This window comes from Leopardus geoffroyi, chromosome A3 (genome assembly GCF_018350155.1).
Source record: "Leopardus geoffroyi isolate Oge1 chromosome A3, O.geoffroyi_Oge1_pat1.0, whole genome shotgun sequence".
In the NCBI taxonomy this organism is placed as follows: Eukaryota; Metazoa; Chordata; class Mammalia; order Carnivora; family Felidae; genus Leopardus; species Leopardus geoffroyi.
The window spans coordinates 128,225,462-128,241,654 of NC_059336.1; the positions used below are offsets into that span (position 1 = coordinate 128,225,462).

Genomic DNA, 16,193 nt, shown 5'->3' on the forward strand with positions numbered 1-16,193 from the left:
GGCACCATCTCAGACCCAGGTAGTCAGAATTTGCAATTTAGTGAGATCCCCAGGTAATTAATTTATACATCGAAGTTTGAGAAGCACTACTCTAGCTGGACCACATGGACCTTTATTTCGCAGAACATAATCTCTCGACAGTTACAGAGTGGGGAAGAGACCTCTCTGTGGTAGGATCAGAAAGCCTTCACCCTTCCAGTCATCGCTGTGAGACCTCAGGAAAAGTGGTTTTCTCCTTCTGAGTCTTGGTGTCTGCATCCGTGAAATTGAACCATAAGCCCCATTTTGCCTACTTCACATGTCCGCTTCGAGGGGCGGCAAGATCACGAATGTGAAAGTGGACTACCCTTTTTTGCTGACAACCAGCTGATGCTTTTCTCTTTCAAAGTGCTCTTGTTGAAAATGAGACCGCGAGAGGTGACCAGAGCCCCCCAACATTGGCTCTGGCGGGGCGACGGCCAGTGGAGACAGCCAGCAAAGCTTCGGGGGGATGCTTCCCTCCCAGAAACAAACTGCCGGCAGGGTGGGCACAGACACAACAGAGCCCAGAAAAAACTACACAGGAGCCTGAGAACCAGTCCATCTGAGAATACCCAGGTGTCTAGGGGGGATGCAGAGTCTAAGAAAGCGCCAGGCCTGCCCTCAAGCTGCCTACAGACTTGCAGGGATTTGAACCTTTCCATAGGAGACCTTCAAAGGATGTTCTGATGTACAAACCCAGCTTGCAGGGTCTCTTCTTGGGGTAGACAGAAGCACACAGAGGTGACGTACGCAGGCTTGGGAAAGAGACAGAGAACTGCGGTTTAAACCCCAGCCCTGTCTCTCGGTAACTGGGATCCCGGGAAAATCACATCACCTCCCGTGAGACTTGGCGTCCTCACGCGGCAAATGGAGACGCTGGTAACACTGCCCCGAGGGCTGTTGTGAAGAAAGATCAGGCCGGAAGTAAACATGTCAAACGGATGTATCCTTCCCTTCACTGTCACAGCCCTCATTTTATTTTCTCCGTAGGACTTAGAACCACTCGTTTTATTTGTGCATTCTCTGCCTCTCTCACTAAAATTTCAAATCCCTGAAAGCGGAAACTGAATGTCTTGTTCACCGTGGTATTTTCAGCACCTAGAACAGTGACTCGCACAAAGGAAGTGTTTAATAAGAGCCCGTTGAATGAACAAATATTAACACTCCTTCTGCCCAGATATAGATCTTTCTGGAGCTAATTTAGATGTTCATGTCTGCAATTAGAGTTACAAGTCCCAGTGCTGTGTCCTAGTAGTCACGCCTTACACTCCGAACCAGGGTTGGTCTTGTGACTAGTAGCATATTGCAGAAGGGATGATACATCACTTCCAAGATTAGGTTACAATAGACTGCAGGTTCCACTTTTTCTCTGTCACTCTCTTACTTCTGGATCACTTGCTATGGGGGGAAGTCATGTCAGGAACAGGAGACGTGAGACACTCTCGTGGTGAGGACTGGAGTCTCCTGCCAACACCCACGTAAGTGAGTTTGGAGTGGGTTCGTGGGCCCATCCCAGCCTTCAGACACTGCAGCCCCAGCTTGACCGCAACATCATGTGAGACCCTGAGCAGGAACCCAGCGCAGCTACAGCCAGCCCCTGGCACTCGGAAACTGTAAGAGATGATAAATGGTTGTTGTTCTAAACTACTAAGTTTTACAAAAGTGAATTTGGCTACAGCAACCAGGTAGTAGGCCATATTGTCCACATGGTATCCAAGGAGTAAAAGCTCCCTGGACTACCAGCCTCCATGAGAGCATGAGAGCAACAGAGAGGTCCTCAGCTGCTGGGGAGTCCTTGCCTCCATGCCTCCTCCAGCACTCTGAGAATCTCCCCGTGTTGACAGTTTCCATCCCAGATGCCCTGGGATGTTCCATCAATAAAGTACATCAAACCCAATGAAAGAGAAGGAAAGAAAGAAAGACAGAAAGAAAGAAAGAAAGAAGAAAGGTGAGAGGGAAGGAAGGAAGGAAGGAAGGAAGGAAGGAAGGAAGGAGGGAGGGAAGGAGGGAAGAGAGGAAGGAAGAGACAGAGGAAGGAAGAGAGGGAGGAAGGGAGGGAGGGACGGAGGGACGGATGAAGAAAGAAAGGAGGAGAAAGAGGAAAGAAAACAGCATCTGCAGACTCCACATTTGACATGGAAGGTCATACTGGGCCATAGGGGTTCCCTCTGGGCAGAGATCGCACAGGCCCAGTGGATGTTAGAAAGGGGTCATCTCTCACTGATCCTTAATACTTTTTGTCATCTGGCATTCTGCTTTTAACACTCTACCAAACACAGCTGAGACCTTATTACAACAGTGAAACAAAACTTTCCCAAAGCCTTTGGGGAAAACACACACACACACACACACACACAAACACACACACACACACAAACACACACACACACAAAATACACACCACCACCCATTGAGAAAATTTGGTGGATAAAGAAAGGCATATTTATCCTCACACTGTGAGAAGTGCTTCCTTCTTACCTTCCCATCTACCTCTTTGTACCCACCAGAACCCAGGACTTTAGAGCCCCTGGTGGAAATCTCAATTCCTCAAAATTATCATTGAGCAGAGACTCTCCAAGTCCTATCTCCAGCCTACTTACACATCTATTTGTACGTGCCCACTACTTCTCCCATTCTTCAACACTGGGAACAGCTAATCCATAAGGCAGGACTTGCATCCACAGGCTGTAGCTTACGGATAGATATCAGCCGTCCTTGGAAACCGTATCTTCTTATCATGCTCTTGAGGGCTGCCTCCTTATGGTAACAGAGGGTGGGCCGTATCCGCCCACAGCCCCTACTTCAGCCATCTCCCTTCTGTAGACACAAGCCCTCACCTATGTCCTAGGCTTCTCTTCCACCTTTCAGCAAATAGAAAGGCCAAAGAATGATTGATGCTCCTGATCACAAAGCCGATGGCCAAAACAGTGATGGAATTACTTCCAGGATGTCTCATTGCTCGCCACATAGCTGCTGGCATCTCCCAATAATATCTGTATTGTATGCTCTGTCCCATGACTGTGCAGCCATAGGACCGGGACCTCAGAGGCTGTCTAGTCTAGCCACCCACTCAGTGCTGGAACCCGACCCCTCCACAAAGGCTTCTTGGACTTTCCCAGTGACAAGATGCCAACTGTTTCCCAGGGCCACTGTGCCCATCGTAGGATACCTCTAACATTAATCAGCTCCAGCTCATACTGAGCTAAAAGTAGCACCCCACCTAACGCATGCACCTGATGTCTTTCAATATTGGGTGAGTCTCTGGTCCCACGTGACATATCTTCTCCCTCTGCTCCATGACATTTCATCAAAGATGTGACGAGAGTCATTGTGTTGCGACTACGTCCTCTGTTCCCCAACCCGTCCTGTATGACATCGTCTCGAGGGTTTTCACCACGTTATTCATTTTTAACCTATTCTACCCTGAAAATAGTCCTTGTAACGTGACAAATCTGGACCTGCACATCATCCTCCGGGCAACATCTGCTCAGTGGGAAATAAGGCTGGACTCACTTCCTCTTAAGTTATCACTGTAATTTTATGCTTCTAACCCAAGTGGACACCAACTTATTTAGAAACTACATCATCCTGTTGGTTCACAAGAATCTCGTGGTACAAATAAAACAAACCTCTCTGGCTCCTTTTCTCATAAACTCTTGTTAATCCAGGCACCACTGCCACCCATCCCCCCCCCAACCTTAAAAAACTCCACGTATGCACCTGGCTAAGGACCATATGCTTGTCGATGTCAAGGTTCACTTCATTGATTCGAGCCCATAACACCAGGTTCAAGAATTTTTTTTTCATGAAATATTTCAGACACATGAAAAAAAGTATAGAGAATCTAATATCCACCATCTACTCCCAATCCTGCTTAAGGAAGAAAAGCATTGAGGTCTAATGGAGCTCCCCATGCACCGTTCCCCTCTCTCTTTCCTCAAACAAGCTACCATTTTGAACAAGGTGCTTATCCTCCCAATGCATTTCTTTACGTATTTATCAGGTCGTTTGTGTGTTTTGAAACTTCAGATCCTACCTGTATCTCTGAGACGTATTTTTCTTCACTCGGAATTGTATTTTTGATATTTAATCATGTTGATACCTGTAGCTGCGCTTTATTCATGGGGCCAAAGTCTGGAGAAGCAGTCTGGTTTCAAGTTGATGACCATCAAGGCTTGTTTCCAAATTCCTCCATTATGAAAATGCTGTCAAGAGCATTAGTATGCACGTTCCCCTCTGCATGTGTACAAGGGTATCTCCACTTATTTGCCAAAGAGGAGAGTGGCTGGCCCACTAACTGTGAGTATCTTCTGATATATAGGCGCTCCAGCTGGTTTCCCGAAGTGATGGCAGTGTGGGGGAGGTGCCATGGCTCCACAGTCTCACCCAAGGTCAGCAGGCACCAGGCTCGATTATCAGCCAACCTAATGGGCATGAAAAAGTTCCTCATTATTGTTTGACTTCTCATTTCCCTGTCATTTGTCTTGAGTCTTTAGCTTGTTAGCTGTCAGTCCCACCTCCCCTATTCATGAGGTACATTAATTGGAATGCTTCGAACCCAAATAACGAAAGAGTCTACTAGAAGCAGCTTAAACGTTCTAAGAAGCCTGGAGATAAAGTGCTTCCAGACTCAGTCAGTGTAGTGGCACTAGGATCATATGCTTCACTTTTCTCTCCCATCTTCAGCTTTGGTCCTTGTCTGTCTCGTGGCGACAAGGTCGCTGCCCCACTGAGTTCATACCACTGCATCCGAAGGCAGGTGGGCAATTCCTCTTCCTCCGTCTCTTTTTGTCAGTGAGGAATACCCTTTCCAGAAGCCTCCTGAACAGATGTCCCTGATTTTCCTTCATACCATATTGGTTAGGATTGCTGTACGTACCCATGACTAAAGCGATAACAAGAAGGGAATAGAATTTCCACGGTCAGTTTAGACTAATCAACGTTCACCCATGGGGACAGAAAGATTCCCCTGCCCCTAAGCACATGGGACAATAAACTCCTTCCCCCACCACCACCAAAATTGGAACTCTTCTAACAATAAAGAAGAATGGGGATAATGGTTGTCCAGTGGCAAGGTAGGTGCCCATCACAATGGAGAAATGAAGTCCTTTAAGGCTGAATTCTAGAAACTGAATTCTACGGTCATCCCGGCCCTCCAAATCAGCCACAGGGGGTTTCTGCGCACCAGGGCTGGCTAGGACTCCCATACTGAGGTGAGGAACCCCTCACACCCACACAGACACTTTCACATGCACTGACGGAGGGGAAACTGAGGCAGGAGAATCATGACTCTGTACTAGGAATCGTGACAGTTTCCCTTGGCCCCTCATTCCTTCCCTTGTTCCTATTTCTTGAGACTCCCCATAAATTAAAAATGCAGAAATGGAAAATTGACTTTAAAAAAAATAAAAAAAGTCTGCCTCCAATCCAGCATTCAGGAGGAAAGGAAAGTCGATGTCATTTGAGGGGTCGAGGGGAGGGGGGAGGGCGATGGGGGGGGGAGGAGGAGAGCGTGTCTGAGGCTGCTGGGTGCACAGGTCAGGGAGGAGAGGTAAGTGGGGCCTCTGAGGTGAGTGGACAGAGCAGGGAAGCCGCCCCCCTAGAGCCCTGGCTTATAGCGGCAGCCCTTAGCCTTGTCCTCTCTCCTGAAGCCCTTGGGGACAGTGGATCCTCTGTAAACAGAGTGATGAGGCCCGGAGCCCTCTCGTAACTTGGGAAGGTGAAGTGTGGTGGTCCTATGGTCTAGTCTCCCAGATGGAAGTGACGGTTGTGAGTTACCCTGGACTTCAGCAGCACCCCCTCATCGGGCCAGTGTCCGCAGGTGCCCCTGGGGACCCGCCAGCTGGGCTAACATGACTGCCTGCCAGCCAGGCCACCCCAGGTGCAATAGAACAGGCACCAAGCCCATGTGACCCAGACAGCGAGACGCCCCCACGAGGCGGGAAGCTGAGAGCAAGGCCGAGAGGGGGCAGAAACATTTTCAGGGAAAATAAAACAGGACTCAATTTTTTAGAAGTAAGTCAGGTCTCGCAGAATGGGTGTCTTTGGAAGCAGCCCAGGGCTTGTGGCACATGCTTGTGGTGGATGGCCCCGCAAAGCTAAGCAGGGTAGGGTGCAAGTTATCCTGGAGTCATCAAAGTGTAAGGTTTACAAAATAATAGAAATCTCTCTGGTGAGGAAGCTGCTCTTATCAGGGCACATGCACCCCGGCAGTTTCTTTGCTGTGTAACTCATGAATTTGTACTGCTCTTACTTTTCAAAGCTCCATGAGTCCTTCCGACCTCAATTTTCCCCCTCCTGTCTGTACCTACTGTTACATTTAAGGAATTTCTAGGGGCGCCTGGGTGGCTCAGTCAGTTGAGTGACCGACTTTGGCTCAGGTCGTGATCACTCACTTCCTGAGTTCGAGCCCTGCGTCGGGCGCTGTGCTGACAGCTCAGAGCCTGGAGCTTGCTTTGGATTCTGTGTCTCCCTCTCTCTCTCTCTGCCCCTCCCCCGCTTGCGCGCATGCTCAGGCGCGCGCACGCTCTCCCTCTCTCTCTCAAAAATAAACATTAAAATATTTTTAAAAGAATTTCCTAACTTTTTCCTGATTTTTTTCTCTTCACTTCATATTCCAAATCACCCCTGGAAACATAAGGGGTTCCAGTTTCCCATCCCAAGCCCCCATCTTATGCCTTTAAGGATATCCCTTCCTCATCCCAGCCCCCGTCTTTTCTTAGGATATAAATTGACAGAAATGTTGATTACTGTAGCCATCCAGCCAATTCTTTCCAAACTACGGCTATTCGCAATTTGCTTATGGTCTTTGAAGATGCGATTTTCTGACCCAGAACCTCAGATTGGTATTAAGCCCATTTTTTTTTTTCAGAGCCCTTAAAACTATTAAGCTCGGTGTAGCAATAAAAGCACCACTGATACCTCGGTCCTCTGAGACCAGAACCAGAGATCCTTCAAAACCGGCACCAGAGACCAAAAGTTTTCCTGGGTGCTGATTCATTACTCATCAGCCATATCAATGATTAAATATTTACGTGCCAAGGAGTCTGTGATTAAATATTAATTTCCAGCCAGTCTGCTATAAAATATTTAAGGGCTGGTGAGTCTGAAGTGTGCAGCTTTAAGCTCAGAGCAAGAAGGGCCCCGTCAAAGGCCGGATGCTGGATGATGAAGCAGGTGCATGAAGACGAGCTGATGAGAAAGTGTGCTGGCCCCAAGTGCACCCGGACGCCCGGCTACACAGAGCAGAGATTTGGCGCAGCCACGTGGGGCCGCTCTGTTTGTGAGCGATAATTCACCAACACAGACTTACTGTGTTCATTTTCAGAGGTGGCAACACTGAGGCCCAGAGAGGTGGAAGGAATCACCCTGGATCTCGGGGTCAGCAAGGAGCGACGTTAACTAACTTGGTCGCTTCTGGGCAAGAATTGTTTCCATTTCTGCCCCAGAAGGAAAGGACAAAGAGTGTTTGTACTGTCTTTGTATCGACAAGAAATCTTTTGCTCTCGTGTTTCAAATGGTGGGAAGTTAGTACAGGAAATCGCTCACAAAGAAGGTAGAAGGACTGGAAGACGAAATAAGAAAGAGGTGCCATTGTTAGAATTAAGGGAATCAGAGGGTAACGCAGGGAGATCAGATGCTACTAGCACCTTACTGGGCCAAAGCCCCTTCCTGATGCTGAGTTACTAGACACGGTGGTTGGTTGGTTCCAGATGCACCAGAAAGGTGCCTTCTCAACTAGAGCTGCAGCTGCGGAGAAGGATGCTGACTCTTGCCAGCGAGGGCTGGGACCTCCCTCAAGCAACCCGCCTTGGACAACTGCGGTTCCCTTGAGTCACTCAGGCCTTAGTTTCCTGCATTGTGCTCTGTCTGTGCCTGGCAGGCTTGTCTTTCAATAGAGATTTGCTTGTCTTTGTTCCTCATCGTTTCTTACGCATTCCTTTTATCTCCCCAGCGAATAAAAGTTATAAAGAGAATTATTCATTTCACATATTTCACAGTTTATAAGGTATTTTTATATCCATTATCTCCATTGATCCCCAAAAGAACCTTGTAGACTGAAAGCTGGGGTAATTATTCCCATGACTGAAGGTTCGAGGCACAGGAAGTTTAAGTGACTTGCTCAAGGGTACACAGCAGAGTACCTGCCGTATGGTAGATGCCTGAAAATGCCTGTTGAATAAATTAACCACTGAAAAACTGAATGGGCCTTTGTCATCATTCATAAAAACCAGGGATGGAAGAAGTATTAGTCGAGGTTCAACAGCAGAAAGACTTCGTTAGCGGAGAAACAGACAGGGTTGTTGAAGAGAGATGGAAACTGCGGGGAAAACGTTAGTTTCTCCGCGTGGCTCCCAGAATCTACAGACAACTGCACTGCAGCCTATTTTACGATTGGGCGGGAGGAAAATTTCAATAACAGGAACCCACGAACGCGGGCTATCGTTCCTAGAATCCCTGCCCCTTGCCCATCTCCCCCGTGCAGTCGTGACTTCTTCAGGTTTGCGGGGTGTCCGACTCAGCCCAGCTGCTCAGGGGATCCCGCCACGTTTCTGATCGTCTATGTCCTATTGTCCTTGTCACCCCCTGTCACCCCCGTTTCCTACCCTCACCAAACTGTCCTTTCCTTACCCTGAGTATCCTAGGTGTCTGTCGCCCCCTCCGCAAACCGCCACCCCTCACTGTTACGAAAACAGACGGAGCCTACTGGCCATATTTCCCCGATCCCTAATCCAGGGTGACATTCCAGGCAAACCACCACATCGCTCCCTTTCTCTCGCTGTTTAGGGCCTGCTTTATGCTGACTCCATTCCACTTGTTCTGAGACAAGGGGGAAGATGTGCAGTCTATTACCCTTATAAACCAGCTCCTTTCTTCCTCTCTCTGCCATTTAAAAGGGCCTTTCTATTTGACTGAACAAGAAAAGGAACTCTAAGAGGGGAATTAACATTGTCCCCATTATATTGTCCAATTAACACTTGTCCCGTCAAAGGCTGAGTAGGAAGCCGGGAGCCTTGGTCAATGAGAACTTTTAATCCCTCAGGTAAATGCAAAGTCGCATTGAACACGATCAAAGGGCAGATCTCAATATATTCTCTCCCCAAGCCCCTTCCCTCCCCCCTCATGCATAGGACTGTATGAGGCTGCTAAGTTCTGGTTTGAATGAGTCTCAACCTCCCTTTGTGGCCATGTTGGGTGAAAGTGTGGGGGATGGTTGATCAGACGTTTAAAAACTCACACTAAGGCTCTTAATTACATTCAACACAAAGACACCAACGCAGACATAGTGAAGTAACGATGACCCAACCATCTTCTTTTTTAAAAACCGATTTCCTCTCCGTAGGTACTAGGCCCAGCACCATTATTAACAAAGTAAATTATGCAAGTAATTAATCCTTTAGAAGGATGGAATTTCGGGGTCAGTTTCTTCCTTCTATAGAATGCCGGCGTTCGCTGCGATTTGACCCATGAGAAACGGATGGCGGCTGAGGCTGGAGGGCAGGGACCCCTCAACCCTTGTTGGTCATTTCCCCATCTCCTGCGATCCTAACACGCCTTTTCTCACGCAGTGGGTGTGTGAAGTGACCCTATACATGAAGATGTCTGAAAAAGTTATTAGTTAAGGATTCCTTTGAGACCCGGGACACTTCAAAAAAGATTCAAATTGGTTTACTAAGATGGAAAATTAATCTAGGAGAAAAGCAAAAGGAGGTACGGCAAATCAAAGCCCGGGGTTGGTTCCTTCCCAGAAGTTCACACCGGTCAGTCCCGCCCGGTTGCTACTGAGGGTCCCCGGGGGCTGATGAGCCCTGTCTGGCTGCAAAATCTGCACTGTCCAGAGAAGATCCACTTAAATACACTTAAAAATAAGAATGCAATATGACCAAATTCAATAGCCTGGAGCAAGCATGTAATATGAGTCCTCTCCGAAGAAGCCGGCCACACTCCTCACCTTCTGGACACACAGTCTGGTAGATGCCTCATGAAACGCTGCAGAATGGTGTCAGGTGAAGAGGCTATTCCCCGGAGATGTGCCCCGGTCAAGTTCTGTGGAGCAGACTGAACTATAGAGAGGTACCACGCACTCTTTCCGGAGTCTGCTGCAATCGGTGACTGTCGGGGGCGGGGGGGACGGGATGGCTTGGGGTTTAGACGGTTTGGGAACCTCAGTAAACCCATAACAAAATGTCAGCAGTCTGACCACACTGGCAAGGCTGTCCCCTGAAACTCTGACCCAGAGCCACCGCTGACGTGTGATCCAACCGCCGCACATCCAGCCAGGTTACCAAGATGTGAGCTTCCGTGTCAAGCCAGGCTATGGGGAGAACAGAGAAAGTGGCCCTCGGATACTCCGAATCCACACGCACTCTTCCCTCCTGGCATTGACATCCACACACAGCCATCCTTGCTAGTCCTCCCTTTGTAGGATTTTTAACATACGCGACTCCTTTAGCCTCGAGTGCTTTCTCCCCACCGGGCTCCCTCACTCCCTCACTCCCTTCAGGCCTCTGTTCAAATATCACCTTGTTAGGGGCACCTGAGTGGCTCAGTCAGTTGAGCCTCTGACTTTGACTCAGGTCACGATCTCGCGGTTCATGAGTTCGAGCCGGGTTCTGGGCTGACAGCTCAGAGCCTGGAGCCTGCTTCGGATTCTGCGTCTCCCTCTCTCTCTGCCCCTCTCCCACTCACGCTCTGTCTCTCTCATTCTCTCTCTCTCTCTCAAAAATAAATAAACATTAAAAAATTAAAACAAAAATAAACATTAAGAAGTGTTTTTAAATTTTCTTTTTTTCAACGTTTATTTACTTTTTTTGGGACAGAGAGAGACAGAGCATGAACGGGGGAGGGGCAGAGAGAGAGGGAGACACAGAATCAGAAACAGGCTCCAGGCTCTGAGCCATCAGCCCAGAGCCCGACGTGGGGCTCGAACTCCCGGACCGCGAGATCGTGACCTGGCTGAAGTCGGACGCTCAGCCGACTGCGCCACCCAGGCGCCCCAAGAAGTGTTTTTAAATGCTATCTTCTTATACGATGCTTTGCCCATCTCGTAAAAAAACTAGGACACACACATTCCCATCACTTTCCGCCCCCACCCCACCCCAGCTCTACTTCTTTTCATAGTCGTAGTCCTCAGGGAACATAATATATATCTACACACTTATTGTCTCTGCATTTGGCCCCTCCTGTTTTGCCAGGGCCTGGAATACTCCGGGTGGTGGTAGGTGGGCACACGGCCCTGGTTGGATGAGTGGAGGAGGGAAAGGCATGGCAGGGTGGGCTCGAGAAGCAGCAAAGCAGTTCTCCTGGAAGGGAAGATCAGCTGGAATTAGCGTGGCAGGAGGAGGGCTTCCTGGAGGGGGGGGGGCGGGGGAAGGGTAAGTGTCAGGCGGGCATTGAGGGTCAGGAAGCACTCTGATCGTAAACATGATCATTAGGGTGACCATATAATTTATCGCCCAAAATAAGACACTTTGGGAGTGAAAAGAGCGCTATTAATAATTACACCAGGGCAACAGGCGTAAAATAAGACCGTCCCAGGAAAACCAGAATTTACGGTCACCCTGGTGATGATTAACTAGTAAAAGAGACACCCTACTTGCAAGTGGACGTGGCCGGGTTGTATTCTGAGAAGCACCCTGTAGAGGTCTCGAAGGCCATTCCCCTGAGGATAGGAAGGGTCTGTCCTGAAAAGAGTGGACATCCCCATGTTATCGACCGTAAGCAGAGGTGGGCCTCACACGGGACACTGACACAGAATCTGAGTCTTGCATGCAAAGCAGAGGGGACTGTTTTCCATTGAGTTCAAAGTTCTCCAGGCTTCGCCTTATTTTGAGTCCGGAAGAGCTCCTAGGAAGGCACTGAGACAGTGGCCAGGAGGTAGGGAGCTCAGGGGTGTCTCCTTGAATTTGTACTAGGAAATGAGTCGGCTCTTAGCTGCCAGGCTACCTCAATACAAGCTTTTCTGGGTTTATTTCCCTCCTGTTGTCTCACGAACATTTAGTCAAGTATCTTCCCGTGACAGCCTGGCCTCAACTATCTCATGTCTTTGTCCTCAATGGTGGGGGGGGGGGGGGAGGAATCAAGGGGAAATAGGTGATTTTTAAGCCAAGAAGTGTCCTCAAAAGGAATTAATAAGATATCTCTTCATTTTTTTTTTTTAATCTTTGTTTATTTTTGAGAGAGAGACAGAGTGCGAGCAGGGGAGGAACAGAGAGAGAGGGAGACAGAGAATCCGAAACAGGCTCCAGGCTCCAAGCTATCAGCACAGAGCCTGACGTGGGGCTCAAACTCGCGAACTGCGAGATCGTGACCTGAGCTGAAGTCGGCCGCTTAACCGACTGAGCCACCCAGGCGCCCCAATAAGATATCTCTTAAGACAGTGACTTTCAACCTGTTTTCTTGGCGTATGAAAAATTCAATCCAATATTCTGATTTTAACCGATGCAACTTATTAAAACTAAACTCAGGTTTGCTCAGGAGTTGGAGCCCAAACTTTTACCTTCTTTTCCTCTCTCTCATCCCCTCCCCCCTGGGGGGCTCTCATGAAGTCAATAAATGATGCAGAGTTTGAAGACCCCCGTCGTGCAGAAGCACCCGGCCTATACAGAGCCAAAGCTACCACGGCGGAGGGTCTGCTGGGGCAAACGTGGCTCGGGTTTTTTTTTTTTTTAATTTCATTTTTTACATTTCATTTTGTTTCTTTTCATATTTGGGGATGACCTTTCCAGGATGTCCCGCAGAGTCTGAAAGCTGATGCAGACATAACATTGCCAGGAAGATTTATTGGCTGATCCGAAGCCAAAGAGCCCAGAGTCTCATAAACAGTGCCCTGCCCGCTGAGTCACCCAATGGTCCACACAGAGACAGCCTCTTGTGACTTGGCCCTTCTGTCATCCCTGGCCAAGGACCACCTCCTGGATCTCTCTTCAGTCAAGCCACAAAGATCAGTGTTGACTCCATCCTGAGAGGTGACCCCAGCTCCCCATAGCCAGCAGGCACTGGAACCCCCGGCCGGGAACTGGGGAGAGGCCAGAGAGGCACGTAGGGCACAAATTCAAGGAGACGTCACTCTCGGGAGAGCTAGTAACTAAGTGTGCCCCAGCTGCCTCACTTGTTTGGTCCCAGTCCCGAGAGTGGGCTCCAAAATTCCAGATCGTTCAGAGAGAAGCACCTAGAATTTTTTTTCCATAATTTTGAAACCTTTTCACCGAATCGTACTGGTGAGCTACCATGCTAAAGACCCTTCCCCGTGAAGGGTGAGCCAGGGAAGCAACGAAGGAGAAATGGAACATCCACCCTCCTGTACTTGTACTCAGAAGGTCCTGTGTGCAGACACGCGGACTTAATAGTGGCCGGCCACGTGCACACAGCAGGCCAGGCAACGTGGCCGCTGCCATGCCTGCTCACGTTTTCTCCCTTTCGCTGGGTCTCCAGATGCCATCTAGGAAAGGCCACGTCGAAGTCGACACTCCGTTTTCTGACCCATTCTGTTTCAAAAGAGTTCCGATTTTCCCAAAGCAGTAAAGAAAGATATCAGCGTGAAAAATGGTCTGAGAGAAGACAGAACATAATTTGGGAAGTCAGGTCACCATCTATGCCTTTAGGGATGCACACTTGTCTCGCATGAGCCTTGTCGCCCCAGCAAAATCAGCAGGAACGGCAGCAGCAGCAGAAGGGCGGCCGGATGTAGGAGCCCCAACAGTGCTCGGGGGCTTATCTCCTTTCACCTCCCGCAGACCCGGGTGTGACAGCACCAGGCTACTCTGAATCCCAGCCCACCCCTCCCTAGGGGTGTGTCAAGTCACTTAACCGCTCTGTGACTCAGTTTCCCCATTTGTAAAATGGAAACGTACTAGCTCCGAATTCATTAGGGTGGTAGGAGGGTAAGCAGAAAGCATATACAGACAGACAGACAGTTCCTAACCATACAGAGCATGGTTAAATAGGTGTGGGCCACAACCTTATGAGTGGTGGCTATGATCTTTATCATCGCCCTTTTACATCTGGGGCCGCGGGGGCTCTGTGTCACCCCACTGGCGAGTGGTGGAGCCAGGGTTAGATTGAGGTCTGCCTGATGTGGCCCATTTTACAGGCGGGAGGACTGATCCACAGGATCCCTCCACAGACACACTGCGGGCCCTTGGTCTTCTGAGCCCTCTCGGCCAGGCCGTGTCTGTCCAGCCACCCCCTCGCAGCGGCCCTGCACTACGTCTGCCTCTGAGCGCCCAGCCCTCCCCGTTCCCCAGCACATTCACCCTGGGGCCGGGGATGGTCAGCTCTATGTCGCAGAGGAGAAAACTGAGGACAAGCCAAGTAAGGACTCCCAGCCTCACCGTCAGTGACAGGCCTCACTGGACTGGTGCTCGGATCCCCTGGCCCCACGGCCCAGCACCCCCGCCCCCCATCCCTGAGGCCATTCCTCTTGTGCGAACATCCCTTTTCAGCTCAGGCAGTGGTCCTCACATGCAGGGGTGCCGAGAACCCCCACTTCCTCCTGCGGCCTCAAAAACACTCTCTGAGAACAACGAATCTAATCCCGTCTTCTCCTTGTATTGATAAGGAACCGGAGGCCCTGCGAGGAAAAGGACAGACCGAGGCGTCACAGGGAGTTGGGGGAAGGATCAGTCTAGCTGGTTCCGGTGTCTCCAGGCCCCAGCTCGTCACCCTCCGAGTGAGGGACACTGTCTCCCTTCCCTCTCTCCCAGGCCCCTCCCACTGAGAATTTCTTCCCCATCACTCTATCTACCCCCACTCCAGAAACCAGATCGCCTTCAGGAGAAGGCCTTCTTCTCTAGGGAATTTGGGCATTTAATCCGACCACTTTTATCCGCTCACCTGAGTATCAGCTGTGTGACTGATGATGACTTAAGCAGCTGACTTGAGCAGGTGACTTAACAGCACTGAGCCTCCAATTCCTCTCCTCTATAACAAGGCGTTAGTGCCCCCCATACCCTACTTTGTCTTGAGAATTAGATGCAGAAAGTGTAAGTTACAACACGGAATAATTATCTGCCATCCCGGATGCACCAAATGTCATTGCCGCCGCGAGTTCTGGGGACCCATCCAGGAGCAAAACAAGCAGAAGCCGCGACATCGCGACGCTTTTGTTCTGATGCTGAGGACGTTGTCAATTATGGAGATAGTTTTTCAACATTTTTACATAAGGTAAGGGGAGGGGAGGTCCTGGAGACGGAGGGTCAGGAAGGGCTCCTGAGGAGGCGACGCTCGGCAGAGACCTGAACGAAGTAGGTCTGTGAAGACAGAGAGAGAAGGGTCCCCCCGACACAAGCGCGCTGAGGCCAGTGGCCCGGGACCCACCAACCCTGCCTGCGCTCCGTTCTGAGCAGAGGCTCAGACAAGACCTGTGGGCACGACCAGGACAGAATGCCTTTCTGGAGGGTTCGCCTTTCGTGTTCCTGCCTGCAGGTGCCCGGAGACTCCTCTCAGGCGTCCCCGGGACCTCGGGAGCCAGCACACGGTCTGCCCAGCGCAGGGTTCTGGAGACCAGCGAGACGTTGCTGCCCGCTCCGAGCGGGTGGAAGCCGGTTAACCGACAGAGGCGCGCTGAGCTTGGAGGTCCGAGGCATGGACACCGGCTGGGAAGAGAGCCCCGCTCCTGAAAGGGGTCTGCGTCCGGTGAGTGGTTCGCCTCGATCTCACCCTTAAAGTCTTCGCCCCGAGCAGCACACTGTGCACAAAGCCCAGGGGCCCAGCCTGGCCTTTCTGCTTCATTGCAGGGTTTCATTTTCCCTGTTTTCCCCCGCCTGGCAGCGTGGTCTCCTGAGGTGACGGCAGGGTAATGGTCGGGAGCGTGTGTGCGTGTGTGTGTGCACGCACGTGTGCAGACATGGGCGTGCATGCATATGCTGGTGCATGTGTGCCAACACTCCCCACACTCCCCACTCCTCATCTTTCCTCTTCTCCCACTGCTTTCTGTATCTTTTGAATATCGTCATCGCTGGTACGTATGATGCAAAGATAGGTCAGTCCCTGTGATTAACAAGAAAGTGGAAAAGAAAACAGATCACAGAGGAGCAAAACACATAGCGAGTGTAACATATGGCTACCCTTTGGTGGCCATTATTTCAACTCTCCCCATTATTATTCCAGGGCCCCCTCTGCTGCCGCTAGGTACAATGAGTACTGCTATGTGTTTTAAATGGGGGAGAGAT

The 16,193-nt window shown here is 50.0% G+C and overlaps 1 protein-coding gene across 6 annotated transcripts in view; it reads right to left on the reverse strand.

The window, feature by feature from the left end:
• LOC123581539 overlaps positions 1–16,193 on the reverse strand; it is a 53,985-nt gene that overhangs the window by 13,229 nt on the left and 24,563 nt on the right. For 4 of the 6 annotated variants that reach the window (XR_006703800.1, XR_006703799.1, XR_006703801.1 and 1 more), the window contains one exon: positions 4,058–4,445. The exons of 1 other annotated variant lie outside the window; for it this stretch is intronic. The gene's annotated coding sequence lies outside the window, so the exon portion shown is untranslated. Of the gene's footprint in view, positions 1–4,057; positions 4,446–11,061; positions 11,325–16,193 lie in introns of those variants that run through there. One more of the 6 variants, XR_006703798.1, reaches the window with a different exon arrangement.